This window comes from Epinephelus lanceolatus, chromosome 13 (genome assembly GCF_041903045.1).
Source record: "Epinephelus lanceolatus isolate andai-2023 chromosome 13, ASM4190304v1, whole genome shotgun sequence".
NCBI lineage: Eukaryota > Metazoa > Chordata > Actinopteri > Perciformes > Serranidae > Epinephelus > Epinephelus lanceolatus.
The window spans coordinates 7,221,104-7,235,254 of record NC_135746.1 but is presented as its reverse complement, the minus strand read 5'-3'; the positions used below and the strand labels follow the sequence as shown (position 1 = coordinate 7,235,254).

Genomic DNA, 14,151 nt, shown 5'->3' with positions numbered 1-14,151 from the left:
TGAAAGAGGCTGTTGGCAGTGAAAATATGCTGGATCTATACACGCTAAAATAAGTCTTTATCAGAATGGAGTCTGGTGTGTTTGGTGACAGCGATGTCTCAGCTGTTTCTGGTTAAACAAAAATGATCCTAGTCTTTAACAAAAAGATCTATCTCTGTAGGGATCCTTTCCATTATGGGTGTGGTTACATGATGGCTTCTCATTCAGAATGAAATAAATCTGAATGAAATCATTTGGAATTAAAGTCTTTCCAGGTAGTTTACATGGGAAATATTCATTCCGAATGAGGGTTTACACAGAGATCAGATTAATCGCCTTTATTCGGGTCTGCGCAAGGTTTGGAGCAGGGAAGGTTTCTGATTGGATAGGGGGCGGGGCGGATGTTACGTGTTTACGTTTACCGGAAGAAAAAACTGTAGTCCTCGTTCCGGATAACAAGATGCTTGACGACGCCGTTTTTAGTGCCTTTTTAAGGCTTGTTTTGCTTATATTCTTGAAGCAGCAGTACGACAACAACCTTGTTCTGCTAATGCTTCGTCTGTTGAGGAGGAGAAGGGAGGTAGAAGGTCGAAGAAGGGAGATAGAAGACCGTGCTGTGGCGAATGGAAACCGGTGAGTGCAACGAGTCTGAGTGCTCTGTCTCAGCCCGTTGCTATGCATGCTGTATACGTCATCGTGCCAGAAGGGCAAGGAAACGAGCATGTGCAGAAAGACCGAAATGAACTTAAAGAGGAATGAGTGTTTACAAGTGGGAGAAATTCTTTCATTCGGAATTAGAAACGGAATATTCCAGCCCCTTACATCGGATTGAATTTACAATCGCATTGGCCGTTTTCATTCCCAATTAGGTGTTTACAAGATCACTTTTAATAGGAATGAACTTTCATTCCGAATTAAAAGGGAATTAAACTGTCCATGTAAACACACTCAGTGTTGTTAGACACTCGAAATAATAACCTGAGCCTGTCAGTGGCAAAAACAAGCACTTTTAGTGGATGTAAACTGGCAGTGCACAAATACCCCGAGTGGTTACTTTGCAGCCTGTTTTGCAGCTCCCAGCTGCAGCACTTGCTCTCAACACAACCAATATCAAACATTGCTGTTTCCATTAGTCACTTTGACACAAAAGCATTGAATCTGATGTGACAGACCCTTATCTGTTTGTAGGATTATTATTAAGACATGATAGGTAAATATGGCCATTAAATGTTGCTGCAAGACAAAACTCAAGAAAACTTTCACTGTAACCAACTCTCGCAAGTCAGAAAGTCTCAGCTGTTGCAGCTGTCAACTATTAAACCCATCAAACAAACCAGCTCACATCATGTATTGCTCTGACAGCTTGTCCTCACAGTACGTACCTGCACTTCTTTTATTGTGGCCTTGTTTTCATTCAATGTGAGAAAGCAGATGTTATGTTCAACTACACATTTCTACAAGTAGTACATTTATTCAAGCGGCACAAAGCAATACATTGTTTCCTCACCACAATTATGTGAGGGCTGTGGCTACACCTGTATGGCAGCTCCACCCAAAACCTCAGGTATTAGAACCACCTCAAGACTCTGTACACTAGGGTTGGTACACAGAATAATTTAATTACCAGCTGAATGTAAACGCTCGAGGCATTTAAAAACCAGTTAGTTGGGTTCGCTTTTCACTTTCATGGGTGTAATTAACAGCTGGGTCACAGGAGACATGTCGCTTACACATTTTAGAAAGCAGTATTGCACCTTTCACTTTTACAGTCTGAAAACTAACATGGTATATATATATATATATTTTTGAAATAAGCAGGAGAAATTAGGACCATGCAGAAACAGAGCCCACCAAGGTCACTGCAGTTAAGTAAAACTAAACTAAACTAAAACTAGGTGTGGAAAAACATAGCAACATGATGCTGCTGTCATTTGGTCCTGTGTAAAACTGCAAAGGTGGCATAAAGATGGGACTTTGTAGCGTCTCTATCTACCTTATTTTCAAACACGGAAGTAAATAGTGATCAACTTCCGTTTTTTTGTGCATGACTTCCGGTCAGCCGCTTTCCCTCATGCTTTCCCTTACCGGAGCTGACGGTGCAAGCTAATTTTTTTTCAATTTTCAGTTGTTTATGTTAGTCAATCAGTTAGTTAGTTAGTTAGTTAGTTAGTTAGTCTGTGTATTTTGTATAACGTTAGATAACTGTGCCCATGTTTCCGTTATAACGGAAATTTATTCCCTCTAAACGCGAATAAATCACACGTCAATCATAAACTATGAACCAAAAAAGCACAGTCTATCCCGAGTGAGACAAACTGCTTGATCCCCGTCTCCAGTGTACCAGCAGAGAACCTGCAGAACCGAATCAGCGAAAAAACACACCGGGCTACACAGCCTCTCTACCTGAGCAGCTGAAGCTGCGGCTCGCACTCTCGACACACAGACACACAGACACACAGACGGTGCTTCTACATGCCAGCCACACGTGTGCACAACTGTGAGAAATAAATATGTGAGGTGCACGCTGCTTTTCTATCTTTTTTTTCCCTTTTCTTTCTTTCTTTCTGTCAGCGACATACACTCCTAACACAGGACGGGTTGTTTTAATTGACTGAGTTGATCATTAAGCCATAGTGGCTAGATGCGCGGATCGGCTCTGATAGCACCTGAATCAGCATGTACGCATCAACCATCCAGCAGTTACAACATGATTGAGCTAGCAAAGCAGTTTTGTGTTGCTATGTGTGGTATTTATTCAGTTTTGGGAAATCACGATGTCTAGAAAGCATCAGTGGCTGCAGCTGACAGGGACAGCTAACAGCAGCAGCAAAGGTAACATCAGGATCGTCATCCGTTAAAAGCCTCCCGTTGTCGGATACGACATGAAACTACTCCAATTAGCTCAATCATGTTGTAACTAAGACATCCGCTGGGGAAAATATTTTTTTCACGGGCCACTTTGTGAGTTTAGTGAGTTATTACAGACACGGCTAACGGCTAACAGCTAACGGTTAGCCCAGCTAATCTACGATAACCATGTTATTAATTACACACAGAGAAAATACTACTGTTTGTTCAGTCATTGTGTTTATAGACTTTACAAACACCAGATTAGTCTAAACGGTGATATAGTGACGTGAAAAATGTTATATATACATATATATAGCTAAACTCAGCAAGGTAAACAACAAGGCGATTCCCATTTACACAGTGGTAAGAGTGCTGGACCGGAAGTGTCGCACAAAAAAACGGAAGCTGGCTGCGTTCTGTTTTGCCTCCGTGTTTCCGTGAAAAATAAGGTGGATAGCACAATATTTGTGTAAAAAGGGCCAATAATGAGCATCTCTGATGACCTCTGTACCGTCTGGAGAAAAGGACCAGGAGGATATGATTGTTGCTGCTTGCCAAAGTGCAGCCAGGATTTTTAATGAAGCTTTCTATCAGAATTTCGGGAGCAGGACCAAACCTTGAACGCACCTCCTCGATCATAAATACCCACCTAACCTTCTCCTCTAATTTGCTTTCACATTCTGCACGCCTCCATCCCAACCTGTTCTCTCTCCTCATGTTTCTTCCTCTCCTCTCCTCTCTTCTGTAGGATCCTGAGGGGGGTCCATCTTGCTCTGGTGGTACAGCAGATTCCCTGCTGAAGCTTCCCCACAACACATTCAGCAAGTGCAAGAACTTAAAGCCAGTCTCAGCCTCACACATCAGTCACTTTCATTAATAAATAAAAGCATCTTGTTGATGGTTGGTTCTTGCAAGTAAAATGCTAAAATCAGTCAAATGTCCACCCCAGCTGTGGCTGTATCTAGACCCAGTGCAGAGGCAGGGTATGATTTGGTGGGATGGACGTCATTGACCATTCGCAGACAACAGCACTAGTATATTTTTATCTATAAAGCAATACTGAGCAAACTTCCAGCCGACCTCTGCACCCTTCTGTGTGTCAGCTCTGGTAGTTGCCAGCTATGCTCCACCAAGTGGTTGCTTTTTAATGTAGCCCAGGTTTTAACAGATCTGGCGAAAACTGCATTTTCCCATTCTGCACCTTGGACGTGGAACAATCTTATATACATCATAAATAATGTGGTGATAAAGACATGTGCTTGTTTTTCTTGAGAGGCCACTATGTTTGAATAGTTGTTGTCTTATTGTGGTTTTTGTATTATATGTTGTATTTGTTGCATTTGAAATGTGATTTGATTGGCTAAGCATTGATAAGCATTTGGTTCTGGGTCAATGTGATCTCAAGGGCAAATATAAAATGACAAGGACCTCTGAGCACTGCATTACATGGTGGCACGTAATGAGGTAAATTATGTGGCGGAAGCACGGTTAAAGGGATAGTGCACCCAAAAATGAAAATTCAGCCATTATTTACTCACCCATATGCCGATGGAGGCCCTGGTGAAGTTTTAGAGTCCTCACATCCCTTGTGGAGATCGGTGGGGGGAGCGACCAGCACACCTAATGGCAGACGGCGCCCCAGACTAACATCCAAGAACACCAGTCTGAGCAGCAAAGACTTTCCTCATCCGTTGGCATTGCTTTGCATTTGAAACAACAACACCACCAGGTTTCCAGTGCTCGATTCCGGTATTCTGTGGCTGGCTGAGGGTTAGGCTCATGAGCTGCGGCAGCTGCTTCGTCCAGTAGCCTGAGTTCCGTCCGTATACTCGGGCTCAAACAAATACGGCTCAGCAAAGAAATGCTGTTCCTCCTCAATTTCAAAGTCTTCAGACATGTTGGGCTGGCCTTTGCTAAAAGACCATAGTGCAAATTATCTTTTAGCAACTGTGGCTAACGTTGTCTCTCCCTGCGGTGCACGTGTCACGTGATGTAAACACGGGTGAGCAAAGCTCATGCTTTCGCTGGTCACGCACAGGCGCGCACACGTGAACGTGGAGCACAGAGAAGCAGTCAGAGCTACAGGCTACAGTGAGGCTAAAAACAGAGTTCATATGACGTTTTTCAAACAACTTTTTATGTCGCGGCTGCAGCACACTTGGATCACTATGGATGAGCAGTATGGAGATACTTTGTGGATTCAATTTTGTGTTCTTGGACGTTAGTCTGGGGCGCCGTCTACCATTAGGTGTGCTATCCGCTCCACCCGCCAATCTCCGCAAGGGATGTGAGGACTCTAAAACTTCACCTGGGCCTCCATCGGCATATGGGTGAGTAGATAATGGCTGAATTTTCATTTTTGGGTGCACTATCCCTTTAAGGCACGGTTGGTTTAGGCAACAAAACTACTTGGTTAGGTTCAGAAAAAGATTCTGTTGTCATTTAAATGACTATGCTTGTTACGTAAAGGACATAACTACACAGTTTAATGTGACATAACTACGTAAAGGTAAATGTAAAGTCAAAATAAGTCAATGTTGACTTTTAGTTTCACACGAGACAGAAACAGCAGTCTCCTGGGTGAAAGTCCTGTGTTTCTTTGACCCATACATCACTCCAACCTTATTCCTATGCAGACTTTTTCAGTGTGTATACTGTGGCCCATTGCTTGACATTTCCAAACTAGGAAACTTGTGTGTCCACCACGACAAAGGAACCCAGTTGACTTTCTACTGGCATTGTTATTAACACATTACATACCACCACCACACAGTGCGGTGTTAAGAGGTGTTGGTCTTTTCATGTATTTCTGCAAGACCAGGTTGTTGTGAGTTTACTCTCTTATGTGTGTACTGAATTAACAATTAGAAAACAAGTGTTACTGCATTAAATTGTGGTTATGGATATCGTGCATTACCAGGCTTTTCACACCAAAAGCAAAAGTTCACCGCTGCACAGAGCAAAATGTTATTTCCAGTGGACAGAGTGGCTACATGAGCGATACAGCAGCAAGCCTCGTGTTGATTTTCAGCCAAACTGTGCAACAAAAGTTCAACTAATCTGAACTTTGATCCAACATACACTGATCTCCACAACGAGGGGTCCAATTGGATTTTGAAATTGCTTGAAGGCCAGGTAAACAGCAGAAATACAGCGTTCGTGGCATCGAAGGAATGTTTGCTTGCAGGTGATCGGCCAACGCATGCTGCAGGGAGGTGCAGCTAAATTTGAGCCAAGTTCAGCTTCTTTGTTTGCCACCCCCGCTCAGCCAAAGCAGCAGTTCGACTGAAATGAATGAGGGGGGTGCTACTGTCCGTGTCTCAGCCTGTCAGCCTCATCTTGAACTTGATGGACTGTGAAACACACAAATACACTGCTCTTCGTTCACCTGCATGGTTAGCCGTATTGCTCCTGAATCATAGACGACTGTGGATGGTACTCAGTGAGATTATTGCTGCGACGTAGTCTAAAAGAAGCATGCAGCACCATAGGCAAGATAAAAACAATCAAGCTAAGCCTTCATTTTCTGAATAACCGTTTGATATCCTGTGTTTTGTCTGAATGGTCTTTATTAATCATACGATGAAAGACATTTGTACATCTGACTGTACAGCCTGACTGAAGCTATGGTCCGTGGTGTGATCAAGAGTGGTATTAAAAACAGAAAAAAAAGATGAAGACTGCAAGATGAAGGAAATGAAAGCAGATGAGGTGAAAGAAAGAAGGAGATGAAGTATGAACCTGAGGAGTGAAAGCATCATCGGGTGGAAAAATGGGAGTAAGATAAAGGAGGACGGAAATGAAAAGGGTGGAGTGAAAGTGAGAGGGAGATGGAGTGTGAATGTAAAAGAGGAGAACAAGTGAGGGATGAGTAAAGACAGACTGGGAAGGGGAGGAAGGGAGATGGAGACACAACGAGGGCTGCATTAGAAGCTTCAGTCCACAGTTAGTGTGGACAGGGGTTCAAAAAAAGCTGCAGATGCCAGCTGAGGTGCGGGCCGGACAGAAAAGCCTGACATTGGCTGGGTAGCATCAGGCTTTAAAGGTAGAGTTCTGATTTTTTTGTAGTGGCGTCATATTGGGTACTACTTTGATCATTGGGTACTAGCAATGTACTGCTGTGGAAGGGTCAGCATCAAAATGTGTTTTAGCCACCTAAAAAGAAGTGTTGGCTATACTGAGAGTTTTTTCACAGCTTTACTTTAATACTAGTCCATACCCATTGGTAGCTTTGTCACCTTCTACCTATGCCAATCCTCAATGCCTATGTGCAATTTCACATAGATTGACCCCGTCAGTGAGTAGAAAAACGTGGGACAGACAGAATGACACACTGACAGTTTCCGTGATTATGTACAGCATACCATACCATGAGTTAGTCATACCAAAAATTAGAAGAAAACAAAATATTGGTCCACAGGGGGAGCCACAGCGATCAGTCACATTTAAGCCATTTTTAAGCATTTTTCTGTTGTTATAGCGCCACCCAGTTGCCAATTAGAGTTAAATTTCTCCAGTCACCTTGAGGCGTACATATCCTGGTACATATCTACCAAGTTTAGTAAAAATCCATATGGTGGTTAGGCCTAGATAAGAAATTAGCTCTCTAGCGCCCCCATTTTGTTTGATGGGGTCAATAATGGAGGGGTCCCCTCAGATTATGTGTGGTCATATGCCTACAAAGTTGCATGGTGATGGGTGAAACCCTTGAGATGTTATACACCTTTATGTGATGAGCCACGCCCTCCACAATATTCATTGCCTTATAGAAGCTCAGTTTTAGTAAGTTTTCCAACTTTTGCCAAGAGGGAACTTTAGATATTGATCCCTAGATTATGTTCACCCAGTTTCATGCAGATCGCTCAAACTTCCTAGGAAGAGATCGATTTGAAGTGTTTTTCAAAAAATTCAAAATGGCGGAAAATCTATATAAGCGGAAGTTATGGGTTCTCGAAGCAAAGTTATTCCTCATGAGGAGAGGCGTCTCTGTACAAAGTTCCATGTCTCTACGACATACGGGGCATGAGATATGCCCATTTAAAGTTTGCAATTTCAATCGGTTGCTAGCGCCCCCCTTTGGCCAATTGATGTAATATTGCTTCATCATTCGCATCCTCCCATGACCCTCTACCACTGTGCCAAATTTCACATGGATTGACCAAGTCAGTGAGGAGAAAAACGCGGAACAGAGACACAGACAGAGTTTTTGTCATTATACAGTATAGTAAGATAATAAATTGTTTTCCAATGAGAAAAATGAAGCCATTGTCTCCTCAAAGCCAGACTCCATTGAGAAAAACAGTTATTTTACATAGCTGGACACAGGAGCTGCTGGTCTACAGCTGCCTCGACAGGTTTTTTTGTGTGTGATACTATGTGACTTCAGCGTCTAAAAGGGTTTGTTTGGATTCACCAAAGTTGCACAATAAGGGCCTGTGTGTGATGTGGTGCTGAGATGCAGGTGAAAGCAGACCACAGGAGCTCAAAAAGATCACCCTTTATTCCACAGAAACTGCACCTGCACCTCTCACAACCAAAATCAAGAATCCAACAGACACTGAACTGAAAACCAGGATTTAAATACAAACTGGTCTGACGAGGGGATGTAGTGCAGGTGGAGAAAAAGGGCGGAGAAGCTCAGGTGAGGGGAATGACGTGACGAGGCAGAAGAACAGGCAGGGAGCTGACTGGCTGGGAAAAACTCAGGAGCAGGGAGGGACTGATGAGGCCAACACAGGGCAGGTGTGTTGCTGGGTAAATGAGGGAAAGACAGGAAGAACAGGTGAGTGAAACTTATCAGGGTGGGGCTGACAAAGACTGAGGTGGGATCCTCCTTGGGTGTCTTGAACTCCATGGGTGCGTCCCAAGTCTCTTATTTTTATAGTGCTACTGCTAGCTCCTCGCTTGAACTGGAAGTCGTTCGAGGTCCGCCATCTTCTAGGCCATCCCAAGTCTCTTATTTGTGCAGCGAGGAGCTTGCGCTAGGAGCTAGCAGCAAGCTTTAAGCAGCTACGAGCTAGGATGGTCGAGAGCTTCCTATCTGGAAGAGTTTTTCAGCTGAACGCCATGACGTATAAATACCCGCCCCCTACATCTGGCTCATTTGAACGAGATGGTGGAGAAACAGCGCAAGTGTACCCATTACATGCATTCTTTGCAATGAAACACTGTAATTCACATGCCTACGTGACTACAAAGAGTAACGATGATATTTCGTGCAAGACTGTCATGTTGTAATTAAGTTACGGAGGGTTACGGCTTTGATCAGCGAATATAATGTAACTTGGGATGTACGCCAAACGCTGGCTCCGTTGTGCAGCAGATCCAGTTGTGCCGGCGTCATCAGGAATGGACGTCGCTTCACGTGATGCTACAGTGGAAAGGACGTCTCATGTCTCTTAAACCGACAATGCTCGCTCATCGCTTCTAGAGCTAGCTCCTCACATTTTTTCCTAGGTGGGACGGGCTAAACAGCTAGCAAAGTCGGCTAGGTAAGATAACTAGCAGTAATTTAAGACACTTGGGACGGACCCCATGTAGGCTGCCACCTCATCCCCAGGCTGCAAAGTTTCATGGCTGGAGTCCTCCACGTCGGTGACCAATGTGACCACGGGGTCAAAGGTTAAACTTGTGTCACTGGCTTTCAAAATAAAAGGAACTGCGACTTGATAACAGTGATTTAGATGTTAAATATTACACATATGATTTTGTCTGAATAAGTACTTGAAACACATTGTGGTGTGTCAGTAGCCCCTCACTGTCTCTATATGTACGTCTTGATTCAACATCCTTGTCAGCACAGTCTATTTATTTGTTATTTATTCTCTATCATTATTTTTATGGTATGCTTTTTATTTATGTTATTGCTCCAAAACCGTACGTCCATATCGTCCTTCACCTTCTCAAAATGATCCCACACTTTGGATTTCCTGCCCGACATGTTATTAACTAGCCTGTGGAATAACCGCAGGTACCAGCCCTGGAAATTAACCTGACGAAGACACTTCCTGTGTCTGTCCTTTCAAATTAAATTCCCACATGGTCCAGTCATACAGGTTTGGATTTATTTTGACAAGGTGCAGCTCTGTATAAAGTTTCACTTTCTGAAATGAAATCTTGCCGACTAATGACCTTTCTGGTGGACTAACATTTGGTGGACTATTAGGGGGCAGCCCTAGAAATCACTCCTGACCCCTACACAGCAGTACATTGCTTAGCTTCCATGTCAGACTCCACTGAGCGTGCCGACTGACATCTACTCTATGTAATACCCTGTGTGTGGATGAGTGCCTCATACAACCCCACTTCAAAAACTCAGAACTCTCCCTTTAAGCTCTTGTAAAAGCGTCGGTGATATTGCCTCGGCTCGACTGCCTCTGACGGTGAATGCGAGAGAATATATCCAGAATAGCAATTAGCTGCTTGATGTACAGTTTTATGTGGTGTGAAATTGGGTTTTTCAGGTGTTATTTCCCTCTGCATTCACCATAATTTACTCAAGGACTGTCACAAAGTGCAAACCAGCTGCCACTCCCATAATTGGGAAAATTCAGCAGAGGATGACATAATATACTTGACATATATACAGTACAGGCCAAAAGTTTGGACACACCTTCTCATTCAATGCGTTTTCTTTATTTTCATGACTATTTACATTGTAGATTCTCACTGAAGGCATCAAAACTATGAATGAACACATGTGGAGTTATGTACTTAACAAAAAAAGGTGAAATAACTGAAAACATGTTTTATATTCTAGTTTCTTCAAAATAGCCACCCTTTGCTCTGATTACTGCTTTGCACACTCTTGGCATTCTCTCCATGAGCTTCAAGAGGTAGTCACCTGAAATGGTTTTCCAACAGTCTTGAAGGAGTTCCCAGAGGTGTTTAGCACTTGTTGGCCCCTTTGCCTTCACTCTGCGGTCCAGCTCACCCCAAACCATCTGGATTGGGTTCAGGTCCGGTGACTGTGGAGGCCAGGTCATCTGCCGCAGCACTCCATCACTCTCCTTCTTGGTCAAATAGCCCTTACACAGCCTGGAGGTGTGTTTGGGGTCATTGTCCTGTTGAAAAATAAATGATCGTCCAACTAAACGCAAACCGGATGGGATGGCATGTCACTGCAGGATGCTGTGGTAGCCATGCTGGTTCAGTGTGCCTTCAATTTTGAATAAATCCCCAACAGTGTCACCAGCAAAACACCCCCACACCATCACACCTCCTCCTCCATGCTTCACAGTGGGAACCAGGCATGTGGAATCCATCCGTTCACCTTTTCTGCGTCTCACAAAGACACGGCGGTTGGAACCAAAGATCTCAAATTTGGACTCATCAGACCAAAGCACAGATTTCCACTGGTCTAATGTCCATTCCTTGTGTTTCTTGGCCCAAACAAATCTCTTCTGCTTGTTGCCTCTCCTTAGCAGTGGTTTCCTAGCAGCTATTTGACCATGAAGGCCTGATTGGCGCAGTCTCCTCTTAACAGTTGTTCTAGAGATGGGTCTGCTGCTAGAACTCTGTGTGGCATTCATCTGGTCTCTGATCTGAGCTGCTGTTAACTTGCGATTTCTGAGGCTGGTGACTCGGATGAACTTATCCTCAGAAGCAGAGGTGACTCTTGGTCTTCCTTTCCTGGGTCGGTCCTCATGTGTGCCAGTTTCGTTGTAGCACTTGATGGTTTTTGCGACTCCACTTGGGGACACATTTAAAGTTTTTGCAATTTTCCGGACTGACTGACCTTCATTTCTTAAAGTAATGATGGCCACTCGTTTCTCTTTAGTTAGCTGATTGGTTCTTGCCATAATATGAATTTTAACAGTTGTCCAATAGGGCTGTCGGCTGTGTATTAACCTGACTTCTGCACAACACAACTGATGGTCCCAACCCCATTGATAAAGCAAGAAATTCCACTAATTAACCCTGATAAGGCACACCTGTGAAGTGGAAACCATTTCAGGTGACTACCTCTTGAAGCTCATGGAGAGAATGCCAAGAGTGTGCAAAGCAGTAATCAGAGCAAAGGGTGGCTATTTTGAAGAAACTAGAATATAAAACATGTTTTCAGTTATTTCACCTTTTTTTGTTAAGTACATAACTCCACATGTGTTCATTCATAGTTTTGATGCCTTCAGTGAGAATCTACAATGTAAGTAGTCATGAAAATAAAGAAAACGCATTGAATGAGAAGGTGTGTCCAAACTTTTGGCCTGTACTGTATATATGTATATATATATATATATATTATTTTTTCTGCGTACAGTGACTCTGCCGGTTAGTCAGGCATGTATGACACAGAGCAAAAATGCCATCCAATTTCCTTTTTTCGACAGGAAAAGGCACCTCACTATCAAACATCTCTGTGAGCCTGTCAAAAGAGATTGCTCTGACACACTGGTTTGACACAAGCAAGGGCATCCTCCACTCCTCAGAGAGGTTTGGTAGAAGATACAGAGACGTAGAGACAGACAGCGCTCATAAAACCCCCATTCACTGACAAACCCGATATCCCATAGGAGAGGATGCTGACAAATTGACATATAACTTTACTGTATGTGTCGGGATTCCTCATTTTCTGATGCAATAACCCTCATGCAGTACACAGCAGCAGACAGTAGAGATAACACTCTGTTTCTGACACTCGTGGCCTTTTGTGACGGGTGTAAGTCAGTTAGATAAATTAGGCTCACTCGCTCATGCACACACACACAAAGGGACACACTTGCTCACACACCTCATTCTGCTTATGTCATCAAATGTGGTGTTAAATTTGCGCTCAGAGCAAGAATACACTCTACCTGTCACCATGGCAGCTGCGTGGGGTGATTGCAATCACACAATCAGCGGAGGCTCATGGGAAATAAGCTTGAAAGAATGAGCTCTCCTGAGAAACAGAAAAGACAGACAGAGGTAGAGGGAGAAAGGACGACAGACGGAGGGAGGGAGAGGAGAAAAGGAGAGAGACAATGAAGGAGGTAGAATCAGAGTAACCTTTTGTCAGCAGAGACGTGAGGAAACTGTTTGACTTTGTGTGATAGCCGCCCGTCAGAACATGAATGCCACCTGGCAGGGAGAAAGTACATGCATTAACTCAGCATTAATTACCAGCAACAACCAAGCTAAATTAATAATAATGCACTAATGCAAACTCCAACAAGCAGGCAGAGGTGCGATGTAACTAAGTGCATTCACTGAAGTACTGTAAAGTAATATAGTTACTTCTACTTTACTTGAGTATTTTTCCAGGTTTGCAGATTTGAGCCAGCTTCACCCATTCAGATTCCCCATCCATTCCAATGTATGTAACTTTTCTATGATGTTTAGATCTACAATTACGATCACCTGACCCCACCCAAATGCACAGACTTATTTGATCAAATGTCTATAAGCCAATCACAGTGTTCCACCTCATCTAAAGTGGACTGCAGTTGAGCCACGCCCCCTTTTTAAACAAGCATGGACGGCCGTGAGGCAAGGCAGAAGCACCAGGCACGTTTCAGTCTGTAAATTATATTGTTTTAGTGTATAATTTGTGTTTAAAGTGTACTGACAGAAAAACATGAGATGATATATTAGAGATACGTGTCAAAAAAACATATGAAAGAGTTATAGCTTTTACTCTGGGTTGTTTCAAAGATATCCGTCCATTGGAAAGAGAATAGAGAAATACAGTTCTCATTTGATTTTCTAATGAAACAGTCAGCTTATAATACATCGTATTAAATTTGTTCACAAAATATTTGTCAGGAGGTGTCAACAAACTGTAACTGGAGATACTTTAGAAATTGAGAATGCTTTGAGTTGTGTTGACAAATACAACACAAAAAGTTTCCCAGTTTTAATGCTGTGTCCCTGTGTTAATTCTTCATTCATCTCTTGTTGTATGACAAATATGTTATCAGAGTACTTCTACATCAAAATCCCTTTCTTCACTCTTTCTGTGAAACAGTTTCAAATGTCTGATGACTCATCCTCAGGGGCTTTAACTAAAGTTCATCTGATCAAATGAAACTTTGGGGGACTTGTTAGCCACAGTAGATTTATAAAAACCACCATGGTAGTAGAGAGAGAGCGATGGGAAGAGATGTGTGTTTGGGTATCAGTGGGCAAATCCTTTGTTTTCATTTCCAAAACAATGTGGCAGACGTCAGATTCATTCATCTCTCCCTCATCTTCCTCCTGAGCCAACAACAGCGGTTCAACCGCGGCAAAACATTTGTTGAACATCATGTTGTATTATGCAACTGCATTGTCTCTGAATACAGCGGGTTTATACACACGTCCCTGCTGAGTGAGTAACACCTTTAAAACACACCAAACAAGAAA

General features: G+C 43.1%; 1 protein-coding gene across 1 annotated transcript in view; it reads left to right on the top strand.

The window, feature by feature from the left end:
• Positions 1 to 448: 448 nt before the first annotated feature.
• The window catches only part of LOC117270909 (cholesterol 24-hydroxylase-like), a 172,247-nt gene continuing 158,544 nt past the window's right edge, over positions 449 to 14,151 (top strand). Inside the window, exon 1 of the mRNA XM_033648909.2 lies at positions 449 to 452. The gene's annotated coding sequence lies outside the window, so the exon portion shown is untranslated. The remainder of the gene's footprint in view (positions 453 to 14,151) is intronic.